Genomic DNA, 13,051 nt, shown 5'->3' on the forward strand with positions numbered 1-13,051 from the left:
CCAGTTTTTTCCTGGGAGTACTTCCTTGCCCCGGATCACTCTCTTTCCATTTACCAGAGCTGCCTGATATTTCCTGGGTTAATGGATCTTGGTCTTGTCTTTTACTAACACCACTTGCCTCACTAGAGGTAGAAATTCCAGTCTCATATATATCTATATCAGATTCATCTGAATGTGAGTCAGTTTGTGCCACGGATAATTTATCGGATGAGGGATTCAGAGTTGCAAATCGATCAATCGCCGGGAGTCTTTCGTTGCCTCCTCCCAGTTTTGTTGGCTCCTGGACTGTTACATTGTGGCTTATCCCTTTATTTGCCCCCATTTTAGACAGTGGGCTAAAGATATTTAATATGCTGGGTTGCAATGCAGTTGTCTTGTCTGTCGCAGTCGCCTTTGCATTTGCTTTCAGGTCTTTAATAGTTTGCAACCGTTTTGCTTTTTTTAACATTAATTCCGTTTCTGTAGTCTCTTCTAAATCTTTCTCTTTCTCTTTACCTTTCTCTTTGAATTTTTCCTTCTTGTTTGTTTTGTCCTTATCTTTATCTTGATCTTTATCTTTTTCTGGGCGCTTTCTACCTCCTCTCTCCTTCCCCTTCTCCTTCTCCTTCTCCTTCTCTTTATCATTTGGTCTATCCTTCCGCACATCTTTATCTTGCTCCTTGCTTTTTATAACCATGGCTTTAGTACCTCTAGTTTCTCGTTTTAGAAGTATCGGTTCTAAAGTGTGGCCATTATCCACTTTTTGTGTCTCTTGTGTTTTCTCGGTAAAGTCAAGTTCTTCATTCCATTGTGCGCTCTCGATATATAATTGAGGCATGAGCTGATCAGTGACCAAGTTTTTATCGTCTGATTTAGGTGGCTCCTCCTGGGGGCTTTCCTGGAGAGTCTCATTTCTTTCTGTGTTCATTACATCCATCTTCTCTATCTCTGCTATCTCTGCTTGCTTTGTAGTCTGTTCGTTATACTCTATTTTGTCACGATGTCCATTTGGTTTTGGTTTTGTTTGTGCACGGCGCAGGAGGGCCGATTCCTGCTTTAGGCTTACCAATTTTAATGCATTTGAGATAGTCCAGATATCCAAGATTATATGCCGGTCCTGTGCTTTCAATTGGCAATTGAGTTGACACGGGAGATCTGATTTCTTTATACCACCTCCTGTGTTTTGTTTATTGCGTTTTCTTTGTGTCTGTATTCTATCGCTTTGTAAATCCTTGACGCATACCTGAGTTGCAGGCACTATAACTGTTATTGCCAAATCTATATTCTTCTTAGTACATGCTAGGTCAAGTTTAATTTCTCTCCCCAGACTATTGTGCGCAGCAGCAGTACTTATATATCTGTACTGATGTTCACGGTTTCTCCACCGAGACTCCTCTCGCATTATGTGGTATTATGGTAATGTGCTATGTGGATGTGGCCCTTTAAGAACTAGGCGTCCCCCTTTTTTTTTTTTTGTATCCAGGGCACGACTAACCACTGACAGCCTCCAGACAGGCGATTTAGAAAACAAGATCAAGTCAAGTCAAATCAGAGTCATGTCAGAGAACAGATCCTCTTCTGTCTGACTTAAAAGAGACAATGTTGGCCGGTGCACAGATGGTATTCCCTTTTGACATCTAATATTTGTTTTTTAGGAATGACTTAGTGTAGGTTTATTACTAGCAGTTCAAAGTCTGTCTTTAGTAGATTCAACTCCATTCAATTCACAACTCCCGTCCCTCGCTCTCTATCATCAAGAGCATCTCAGCGCTGTACTCTAAGACGGGTTTCCCCATCCGTTAATGCCTTCGCTGCCTGATATTAAACTGAGGCTCAAGCCACAAAAGCTACCAATGAGACAGATAATATAGATGATATTCTGGTAGTATTCTGGTACTACTGCAGAATTTTTTTTTTTTTGTCATTCGCCCTTTCACTCGTATTTTTGACTCTGACTCTTTACTCGAAGAGACGCTGCTACCGCTCGACCACTCTGCCGTGCCTCTCTCCACTTAGCCTCAATCAAGTCTTCAATCCCAGTCAGGCCGATGTCGGCACTGATTATCACTTAGAACGGCTATAGAGCAGACAGCAGGAGGAGAAGGTAGCAAGCAGCAAGCAAACAGTCTAAGTGAGACGAAAGCACCGAGCATCGGAGGACAAAGAGCAACAGTTGAAAGTGCGGTAATACGGTGGTACTGTAATGCGGCAGTGCATTGAATCGGATACCGAGTAAGTAAACAAGCATTACGGCCACATGGGGAGAAAGCAACAGTCTCAGGATTTAGTCAACTTTACCTGAAAGTCAATCCGGACTGCAGGATAATCTCTCGGTTTTCTCACTGCTCATATCCTTCGCACAGATCATCAAGACTGACCTGCCTCGAAGTAATTAAGTTAAATTCATTTTGTTGCACTTAGCTCAAATGTTACATGCGCCCAATCCGACTCGACCTCGAACTTGAACTTGACCCGAGCCGTCTCCGCTGTCTCAGCAGTTTCAGCTGCTCAGCTGCTTCAGCCGCTTCAGCCGCTTCAGCCGCTTTCACTGCAGACCTTGGTGCTCGAAGCTCGAAGCTCGGTCTTCTATCCTCGGTACTTGGTACTCGGAGCTCAATATTTAATGCACAGTAAGTTGTCCCGGTCTGTCCAGCTCAATCGTAATTCATTTTCGCTCTTAATTCTCCCGATACTCCCAGTGTTCACGCAGGGATTTTGCGAGGGCAGGAGGGAGCTCAGTCAGCGTCCAGTCCTTCTGCCGCCATCTTGCCACTGAGTTTGATATCCAAGGTGATCTTCAGGTCATCAGTTCGAATAATAACTTTCTAATGCATGTTATCATAATTTATTCAGTTAACTTCTCACGACGAATAAATGATATTAATAATTTGCACATTTGAGTTTTATGACCTCATTGCTTATTGCAAGATTTGTTATGATGTGTCTATAGGTTTTATGATCTCATTGCTTATAGGAACATTTTTAACGAAACTGACAATAAAAACCTTTATGTTTCATTCATTAATTTGTTTAGTAAAAATGTGGCAGTGGAGCAATTAGAGAACATAAAAACCTATTGAAACTTAGATGGGTGCAATTTAAGAAAGCTAGTAAGAGAACCAAAGAGATAAATCAAAAATGACTAAATTGGGTGCTATAGAGGGCCAAGACAAAGAGAAAGAAGCAAAAGGATAGAGTCTGGAGAAAGACAGATAGAGGTTTACGTTGCAGGAAAACACAATATTTCATGAATGCTTTAAAATATAGCTTTAGATTTGGCAAGATAGGACCAAAGAAGTGATAAGAGATGAAAGAGAAGTGATGCCTAAGGAAACAATCAGAATCAGAATCAACACTGAATTTATTATATAATTAATTAAAATCATTACAAAAGCATGGTGCCACCACTAAAAAGCAAACAAAACATCACACTCCTAAAAAGTTAACGGTGTTCCATCATCATTCAGTTACAGTGACTGTGAACGTGAATTGACACGTTATAGTGTGATCACTAACATTTGTGCGCGGCAAAAAGTAAACATTAGCCCTGATGTATATTTGTGGTACGGCCCGAAGGGGAAGCTGTAATTTAGCTAGCAGCAATTTAAAACAGGCAAATGGTTCAATCTGTAGGTGTCCGACTCGTGCGCTGCTTGGGATGCGGGTTTTTGTTGCTCGCGCAATAATCACTCCACGCTGTAAGTTAGCGTAAAAGGCCATTTTATTAGGACAGGGGTGACAACCATAGTTAAACATAACATCAATAAACATCTAACAATCCCCAACCTCAGGTCTTTCATCCATCATCTTCTTCCACACTCCAGTTACTCACTTCCGATTCACTCAGCGACCTCTTTCCTTGTACCATTCGCTTCCTCACTTATCTTTCAACCTCCTCCAGCATCTCCAGCCATCACACTCATGCACCTGTATCGCTCTCCCCGGAAGGGTGAGTATGCCCGTCATGGACTCCCCACCTCTCCCAAGTACTGCTAGCACCAACCTCAACCCGTCCTAAACTGGCATGCTATTCAGGGAAAATACCCTTTTCCACTCCTAAGAACATGTAGGGTGGGAGGGTGGTCAAAACTTTCTAAACCTTCCCTAACGGCACTGGGGACAAGAAGAGAATGGACTTCCTCCCCTGCTCCCTATAAACCCTACCTTGACCCTACCCCCTAAACCCACCCCCTAAACTACCTAACACCCTGTCCTACACTATCGCGCGAACACCCTGGGGGAAGACTGGTCTGCCGACCTCACTTACACCGGGGGCTGTATTTTGAAGGATGGGAGTATGAAGAGCATTTGAGGATTATCAACTGGGTGCTCCCTTGAAATGAAGAAAGCTTTATTAGCTGCAGCTAAATCTAAGAGCCAAGTAACTTCCGGGTCAACCAGCTAATACGCTGCCTGGATGAATTTTATTAAGTGTTTCGAGTGTAGGTGCTCCTCGGTGTGCGACATAAAGTGCCTTGTGCTGCGTTATAAAGTTCTGTGCATGCGCAGCTGGGGCCTCTTGCCAGATTAAATGGACGATTACACTGTTGGTGCAAAAATGTAAGTGCTTCTTTGGAGCAGAGTATTTAAGTCACACCAAGATCAGTCTTGTTCACCATTAGTCTAGGAATGGCTCTATAAGCTGCATCTAATGTAAAAGGCTCACCACTACCAGGGCAGGCAAATAATGCACTGTATAGGTATATTAAAGTGCTTCATGTTGGGGTGAACATTAAAGTGTGCATTGAAATGCTCCGAGCTACTTTATCGAATATGGTTGGTACCCACCTAAAACCATCAGTCTAAAATAAATGCGGAGCCAGATTTCCAAATTGCTATACAGTGCTATGGGTGCCGACCCACTGCTTTCCCTTAAATCACATACGTACGAACTACACTAGGGGTAAGAAGAGCTTGTGGGCTCTACAGCTACTTGAAAAGTTAAAAGGGCAGCTTAAAAGAAATCCAGGAAGCGGGCTGACAGCTTGGTGGATCCCCCCTTGAAACAGCATTGCAAACCTTTGGGCCTGAGGTTAGGTCTTAACTAGTATTTTCTATGTAGCAGTAGTGGTTTGCAAATGCTTATTATATGAACCAGAGACTCAGCTAGCACTGCTTGTCATTATCGCTCCTTCTTCTGCCATACCAGTAAGCTTTTAGGGAGATCAGACCAAATCTTAGTCTCATCGGCAGAGTCTTCAGTCCCTTAGCCAAGGGCTGGAACAACAAACTGGAAGTGTTCCACGATCATCTACGTTGGCAGCATAGCTGCTGCGGAACTTCTTCTTCGAAGTCTTCCTGTCCCAGTCGGTGGAGATTAGTTTTGCTTGCTTGAGTACTAATTTCGAGATCTGCTTCAATGGGAGATTACCAACCCATATATCCTGGGCTTCCAAGGTGGTCAGTGAGCTGCTTAGGTACTGATGCCATGTGGATTAATTCTAAATAAATGCAGGCCATATGATATGTTTTAACATGCCAGCCAGTACTTCTTTCACTTTTAGACAAAAGGACAGGAACTTTGGATTCAAAGCGAGCTGTTGGCATGTCAAGTTGAATTCTTGTTGGACTTGAGAATGTGTTGTACAGTCAGGTAATGAAAATATTTTTCTGTAGCAATTAATTGGGGCTCATTCTAACAAGTTTGCCATTCTGCCTCAAAATGTCAGTGCCCCATGGGCTATAGTAGGCATTAGGTATTTATGAGAGGCCAGCTTCTCAATTGGGCTGTGTTGGACCTGGCCCTTTCTGCAGGATCACCGCCAAACTTGTTCTCTTCATCCCCCTCTTTTTGCTGAAATATTTTTTTGTTGGCTTTAGGACTCTGAACACTTTACCACTGCTAACCAGAGCTAAACTGCATGTGCTCTCTGCTTTAAACATGGTAACGTTGGCTTATCCACAATTGGCATATATAGTTTACTTATAAGTCCCTAGTAAAATGGACTGCATGTGCCCAGGGCCTGTAAATTAAAAGCTACTATTAGAGCTGTAGCACTGATTGCACCACTAACTTAAGTAGCCCTTTAAACATGTCGCAGGCCTGCCACTGCAGAGCCTGTGAATGCAGTTTAAACTGCCATGTTGACCTGGCAAGTTAACCCTCTTACACAACACTAAAGAAAGGGGGACAGGAAGCTTATTTAAAAAAGCTAGGTCCAGTACCGTTGCTCCTGATGGAGCAGGTAGTACAGCATTTTGTATACCTCCCCCATTCTGCATGAAAATACTAATTAAATAATCTATTAATTATAATATTATTAAATGAGTTTGCATGTTTATTAATCAACCTTATTAATATACGAAGTACACGTGGGATTTGCATTTTGCATGGCTAAATAACATTTATAAGTAAAATCCGTACGCATACTAACAGTAGTATATGTAGTAAATAGAATACTGCATGATATATGTTGCTTTTGTAATGTCTTTATAATGTTGCCCAGGAGGAATACCGAAAGGGTGAATATAAGTGCTTTAAATGTCGCTATACGCTAGATAAATACAAGCACATAGAGGGATTAGTAAGGGGTTAACATTAGATTTATTATTTCTATTTATTAATTACTCTTTTGTGTTTGTTTCGCTTAAGTTGGCGTTTGGGCCTAAATCCAAGATGGCTGCAGATGCTACACAACGAAGTGGCCACTGTCCCACGAGGCACGGAGTGAGCTGCGCAGTCGCGAGGAGTTTCCTAAATTTCGTCACAACCTTTGTCCCCATGTACCAAAGCAAGGACACAGTGGGAAGACGGCCAAGACTAAGACAATTGACTTTACAGTAAAACCGGAAAAGACTGACTTTTACATGTACCCATGGTCTCACCCCTCGAACTTTACTAAGATCCCAAATTTTCGGACGATCTCAACCAGCCAATCACAACTGTGTTAAAAATATAAAATGTATCTTCTGTGCTTGAATTTTATTATAAAATGCAGGGTAGAATAGAGGGGGTATCTTCGACTACTACGACTATGACGACTACGACTTTTTGCTGAATCTTAGAGGGTCCGGATGCTGTTCGACCATTTGATGACTGCAAACCCTCTTTAAATCTATGGACAATGATAGATGCTTGCACGTTTTGGTCATTTGCTGATCTTCGGGACTGCAGCGTGCTGGGCTAAGAACTTTGAGATTTGGCCTGCTTTTGGACGATTGACTGCAAATTTGATTATGCAGAGCCAATGAATTAGAGTACCCCAGATAGCCAGATTAGGTCAATATGACATTCTGTGATTTACTAGAAATTTGATAAACTTTCTAAAACTTTGACGAGACAAATGCGATTTTCAATGAAATTCAGATAAACAATTATTGATTAACGAGATTTCGTGAGTTATGAATTTTATTTAAGGAATAGATTCTGAAATCTTAGACTGTGTTTTAGCTGGTTCTAAATCACCATCAACCAATCCAACTAATTTGGTCCGATCGACCGAAGTGGGAGAAGTGCCTTGATTTTTAGGATTAAGGATCTGTAGGCGAAAGGGCGATGATGTATATTTTGTAAATAACTTTTCCTTCCCTATAGGTTATAAGGTGTTCCCCTCACATGTCCGGCGCTTGAACCGCTCATCTCTCCTATGTGTGCAGACCTGTGTGGAAGTGTAGTGAGAGTGTTGGTGTTATGGGCCCCACCAATGACTGCATGTGTGAATGAGTTAGTGTGACGTCGGGTCTGTGCCGCAGGGAGGATATCGATACGGGTTGTTTTCCCCGTTATCAGGGTTTCAGCTCTCCAGCAGTTTTTCTGGAAGCAGAGTTATGATTTTTATTGTTTTGGTTTGGTGATTATTGCTTGTAAATTGCTTATTGATTATTGATTGTGAGATAAGTATTGGTTTATGTATTAACACTCTAAGTTGAGTCGCGCTGTGTTCTATGTTGTTTGACAGCTTCTGGGATGTAGGAAGTCGAAAGTTTGTAACGGTTCCGTAGTAGAGCAGAGGTAAGCGCTGCTCTCGAGAAAGACGGAATTGTTGTTGCCCTGTAGGTACACGGGGAAAACGTGTGACGATTGGAGTTGCACGACGCATTGTGTGGGTTCGATTTGGTAACATCGTTGTGTGTTGCCATTAGGGATATTTTCTGTATGAGAGAAATTTTGGTCTTAAGTACCAGGAGTCCAAAAGGCACTCTGATTACGCTTATCACTGGAAAGGTAATAGGTGTTCCCTAAGCTTGCAAGAAGGATAAAGTAGAGGGAAGTGCTACTTTATTAACGTGTGTCATAATGCTGTAGTAGGGCAGACTGTTCGCTGTTCTCGGGAAAGACAGAATTCTGTGTGAATGAACTACATTTTCCGTATGAAAGTGAGTGAATGAAATAGCATTCAGGTTAATTGTGAAACTCTGGTTTTATTTCTCAGGAGCATTGGGTCTCCAACTAGGTGTCTTAATTCTGGAGAAACGGTTAATTGATGCTTGCTAGAAGGGTGAAGTAGAGGGATGTGCTACTTTATCAAAGGATGTAACAATTCCGTAGGAGGGCAGAAGTAAGCGCTGCTCTCGAGAAAGACGGAATTCTTGTGATAAAGGTAATTAACTATACTTTGGTTAGCGAAACAGGTAATGGTGGCGTTTTTATATCGTTATTAACAAATTTGTAAATCAGAAGAACGTAAGAAATGTTACCGATACATTTTGTAAAGGAGGGGTCAGCAGGAGCTGGAGCAGGAGCTGCGACAGCGAGAAAAGCTGACGTCAAAAAGACCGCGCTGGGATTTGCTAGTCAGTAAGAAACGTAGACGCACCTGATTGGTGTGTTAATATACGCCGCGCTAGGAGTGGAGAATTACAGGGTGACGTAGACGCTCCGGATTGGTGCGTTAGTGTAAGTCGCGCTGGGATTGGAGAATTGCAGAGGTGACATAGACGCTCCGGATTGGTGCGTTAGTGTGAGTCGCGCTACGATTGGTTAAAACAACAGAATAGTCTTAGGGAAAAACTAGCGATACACGGAAGACAAAATGATGTATTATGATCCACCAGAAAAAGAGAAAAAGTCCTGGTTTGGAAAAATCAAGAGTTTATTTAAAAAGAACAAACCGATTGTGACTAGAGAGGGATAGTTGTTTCCTCCACCGAAATCTCCCCCATCCTTCATGGTTGCGAAATATGGATACCATACTTGTATTTGGCTGGACAATTGGGCAAAGTATACAAAAGATGATGGAGTCTTAGCATATCCAGAGCATGGTTCATTTAATTTAGCGGTTTTGAGAAATTTAAGAGAAAGAATGATGAATCTAGAACCGAGACCTAGACCAACACAGTTTGAAGCATTAACGGAATGGGAAGATGAGATGCATGACAGAGAAAGACAGAGGAGTGGCGGAAGATATAGATATATGTTTGGTAGATCACATGGACAGGAGAATCATGATGATAGAATGAGGAGATGGCGAAACGCAAATATGACTGATGGTTTGTTTCCTGTGAGACATGCTGAAGAAGTTAGTGGAAGAAAATGTACAGAAAAGAGACATAATATAGAGTCAGGAGGGTATGGAGTCCATAAATCGAAGGATGATGTTCTTGACGACATGTTTTATAAAAATCCACCCCGTATCAACCAGATTCTAACATGTTGACACCGAGTTCCCCAATGAGAGAGACTTTGCAAAACAATAAAATTGAACCAGCACCACAAGAGATAGGGAGAAATAATTCATTCAGAGAAATAGAGAGAAAACAGGATAGTAAGGTGAGTAGTGAAAATTCAGCAGAATTAGCCAAAACCACTTTAGAGTTAACTGAAAAGATTAGGGAATAGACTAAAAACTTAGAAGCCGTGACTGTTCCTGTAACCATAGGTCCTGTAATGCCTATTTTTGATAAACAAAAGGATAATGAGCATTGTCTAATGGTCCCTTATAATAGTAATAAACAGACAGAGAGGGCAAGGATAAATTCAGGAGAAAACCCATGGAGACAAACAGTAAGTACATCACAACAGAGTACGCCTAAAAATTTGACAGCAAATCCAGGTTTAGTTGAAAGACTGATAATGACTACAGATTCCATATCAGAAACTCCAAGAGACTCATAATGGTGTAATGAAGAAAAACCAGTAGGTCCTACTTCATAAGAATTAAGCAAATGGTTGAGGAGCTTACAGAGAAAAGATAGAGAATCTCAATCTATAGATGTGGCCAAACTAAGGATGGTTTTAGAAGAATTAATAGTAGGGACTATGCCCACAGAAATGTTAAAAACATATCAGGATGAAGAATTATTATTTTTGTGCAAAAGTATAACCTGGAGAGCAAAGAATCTACATGAAAGACTAGAGGAAATGGCAAATGAAATGGGTATAGACATTGAAAAGGTAAAAGCTTTACAAAAACCATATCGAGTTGATTTTACTGAGAAAGACATTGAAAATCTGAACACCACAGGACGAATAATCCAGATTAAAGACATAATCATTTTGTTAAAAAAATGGGGAGATGTGGATAAATGGAGAAGTAGGTGGTACCGAAAACGAGAGGATGCCTCAGAGAAAACATTTGCAGCTTTCCCCGTAAGAGAAAAGGAAAGGATAGTGACATAATGCTCTATGAGAGAAATTCCAGGAGGAGGATATGTACATGTTCCTTGGACTAGGCAAGATATATTGTCATTTACAAAAGATTTCCCTCGACTACTCAAAAAGCCAGTCGAGTGGTATAGGCAAGTGGACAGGTTTTTAAAATTATCAAAAGTTTTGTGGATTGATCTAAATAGTCTATTCGACATAATTGTGCCGGCAGATTTATGGACAGAGTGTAAAGTTATGATAAACTGGCCTACACAAGCATACCCTAGAGATCCAAAGACAGGTGCCCCTGATCCGGAGGTGATGAAAAAATATGAACAAGTAATCACTTTTCTGAAAAATAAAGTACCTCCCAAAGAGACTGATTCGGTAAAAATATACCGAACTCATAAGGAAACTAAGGAGTCAGTGCATGCGTACTACAAAAGGTTAATCCTTGCCTTTAAACAATTTAGTGGTGATGAAAATTTGAGCGAAAAAGATTTGACTCCTTTTGTATACAGATTTGTATATGGTCCACGTCCTGATATTGGTGAGATGATAAAACAGCATACAGTGGATTGGCAAAATAAGAAAATAGATGAAGTTCTAAGACATACAAAGAATTTTAGTGATGAAATTGAGGCCAAGCAGCGTAAAATAAAAGAAAAGGCTATGTGGGCACAAGTAAAAGTGGCAGCTCAGCTGATTGAACAAGCAAATAGTGCAGGTCCAAAACCTAAATTTAATGCTGGAAAAGGAAAGGGACAATTCAATATAGAAGAAGCCAAAAAGAAATGGCCATGTCATAATTGCGGAAGAATAGGGCACTGGAAATCCCAGTGTAAATTTCACCCAAATACTAATAATGATAATGCATCATTGAATCCGCAGGTGCAGAAAGAGGTGAGTGGTCAACCGCAGCGACAGCAGCAGTTTGTTACCCAACAGAATCAGGTGCCAAAACCGCCTTTTCAGTAATGAGACAGGATTCTACACCGAAGAACAGGTAACTAAGCTGCCGCGCGCAAGCGCTGTTTCGCAGTATTGGCTACAACGCGATGACAGTGAGTCAGAAGAAGGTTATTGACGGTGCCGAAGGGAGGAAGAAGAGTGCGTACTTGGCACAAATCTAGAAGTAGACCAGACAGACCCTTTTGTGGACTGAAAGGTAAATGATGAAAATATTACTTTGCTAGTAGATACTGGTGCTACTCAATCAACTGTTAGGTCAGCTGATGTTAAGAATCTTCCTCTCTCGGACGAAACAATCCAAGTGGTTGGAGTATCCAACAGACAGATTAAAACGTATTTTACAGAACCAGTAAAAGTCAATATAGGGACATTTTCTGAAATGCACCGCTTTGTCATGTGTGATTCAAGTCCTGTAAATTTATTAGGTAGAGACTTACTGTGCAAAATGAATTGCACTATATTTTGTACCCCTGATGGAATAGCATTTGAGACCCCTGATGAAGATGTACTGTATAAAATGACTACGGCTAATATGGAAACTGAGATTACTGAAGCCTATGCTGTATTTAACCCTGACGAATTACCAATAGAATTGAAACAGACAGTGAAAGCAGAAGTCTGGGATTTCACGGGAGAAGATGTAGGACTAATGAGAAATGTGGATCCCGTAAAAGTAGCAGTGAAGGAAGGAATAAGTTACCCAAATGTTCCTCAATATAAATTGACACCTGAGATAATTGAAGGAGTTACACCTATAATTGAGAAAATGATTAAGCAAGTAATTTTGAGAGAAATAATGAGTAGTCCATGTAATTCACCAATTATGGGTCTGAAAAAGCCTAATGGAAAGTTCAGGATAGTGCAAGATTTGAGAAAGATAAACAAAATTGTTGTTTCATGTTGTCCTAGTGTACCAAATCCATCTGTGATTTTGTATCAGATTCCTCATGATGCAGAATGGTATACAGTGATTGATTTATGTCACGCTTTCTTTTCCATCCTGTTGCACCATGATAGCCAACACATTTGTGCGTTTCGTTTTGGCGAACGTATTTTGGCTTTGTGCCGAATCCCACAGGGGTATACAGAAAACCACTTGATATTAAATCAGATATTGAAAAAGTCCTTGGAAGATTTAGAAATGCCCGAGAATTCATGGTTAGTTCAATATATTGACAACCTGCTTGTGCCGTCAAAGACTCGAGAAGCTTGTGTAATGGACACCATAGCATTGCTAAATCATTTGGCAGATGGAGGACTTAAGGTATCCCCATCGAAATTGCAATTTTGTCAGAAAGAAGTACAATATTTAGGTCACAAAATTGAAAAAGGACTGAGAAAGATAACTACAGACAGGATCAAGGTAATAAAAGGAATGAGAGCTCCAATGACGCAAAGGGTGGTGAGAATGTTTCTTGGAATGGTTGGATATTGTCGTCAGTGGATAAGTAACTTTTCCCTGATTGCAAAACCTTTGGTACGCCTGACGAGAAGTGATGTAAAAGACCCCATTGACTTAACTAGAGAAGAACTAGCAGCTTTTAAACAATTGAGAGACAGTTTGTGTGAAGCGCC

The sequence above is a fragment of the Triturus cristatus genome, chromosome 5_1 (genome assembly GCF_964204655.1).
Source record: "Triturus cristatus chromosome 5_1, aTriCri1.1, whole genome shotgun sequence".
Taxonomy (NCBI): domain Eukaryota; kingdom Metazoa; phylum Chordata; class Amphibia; order Caudata; family Salamandridae; genus Triturus; species Triturus cristatus.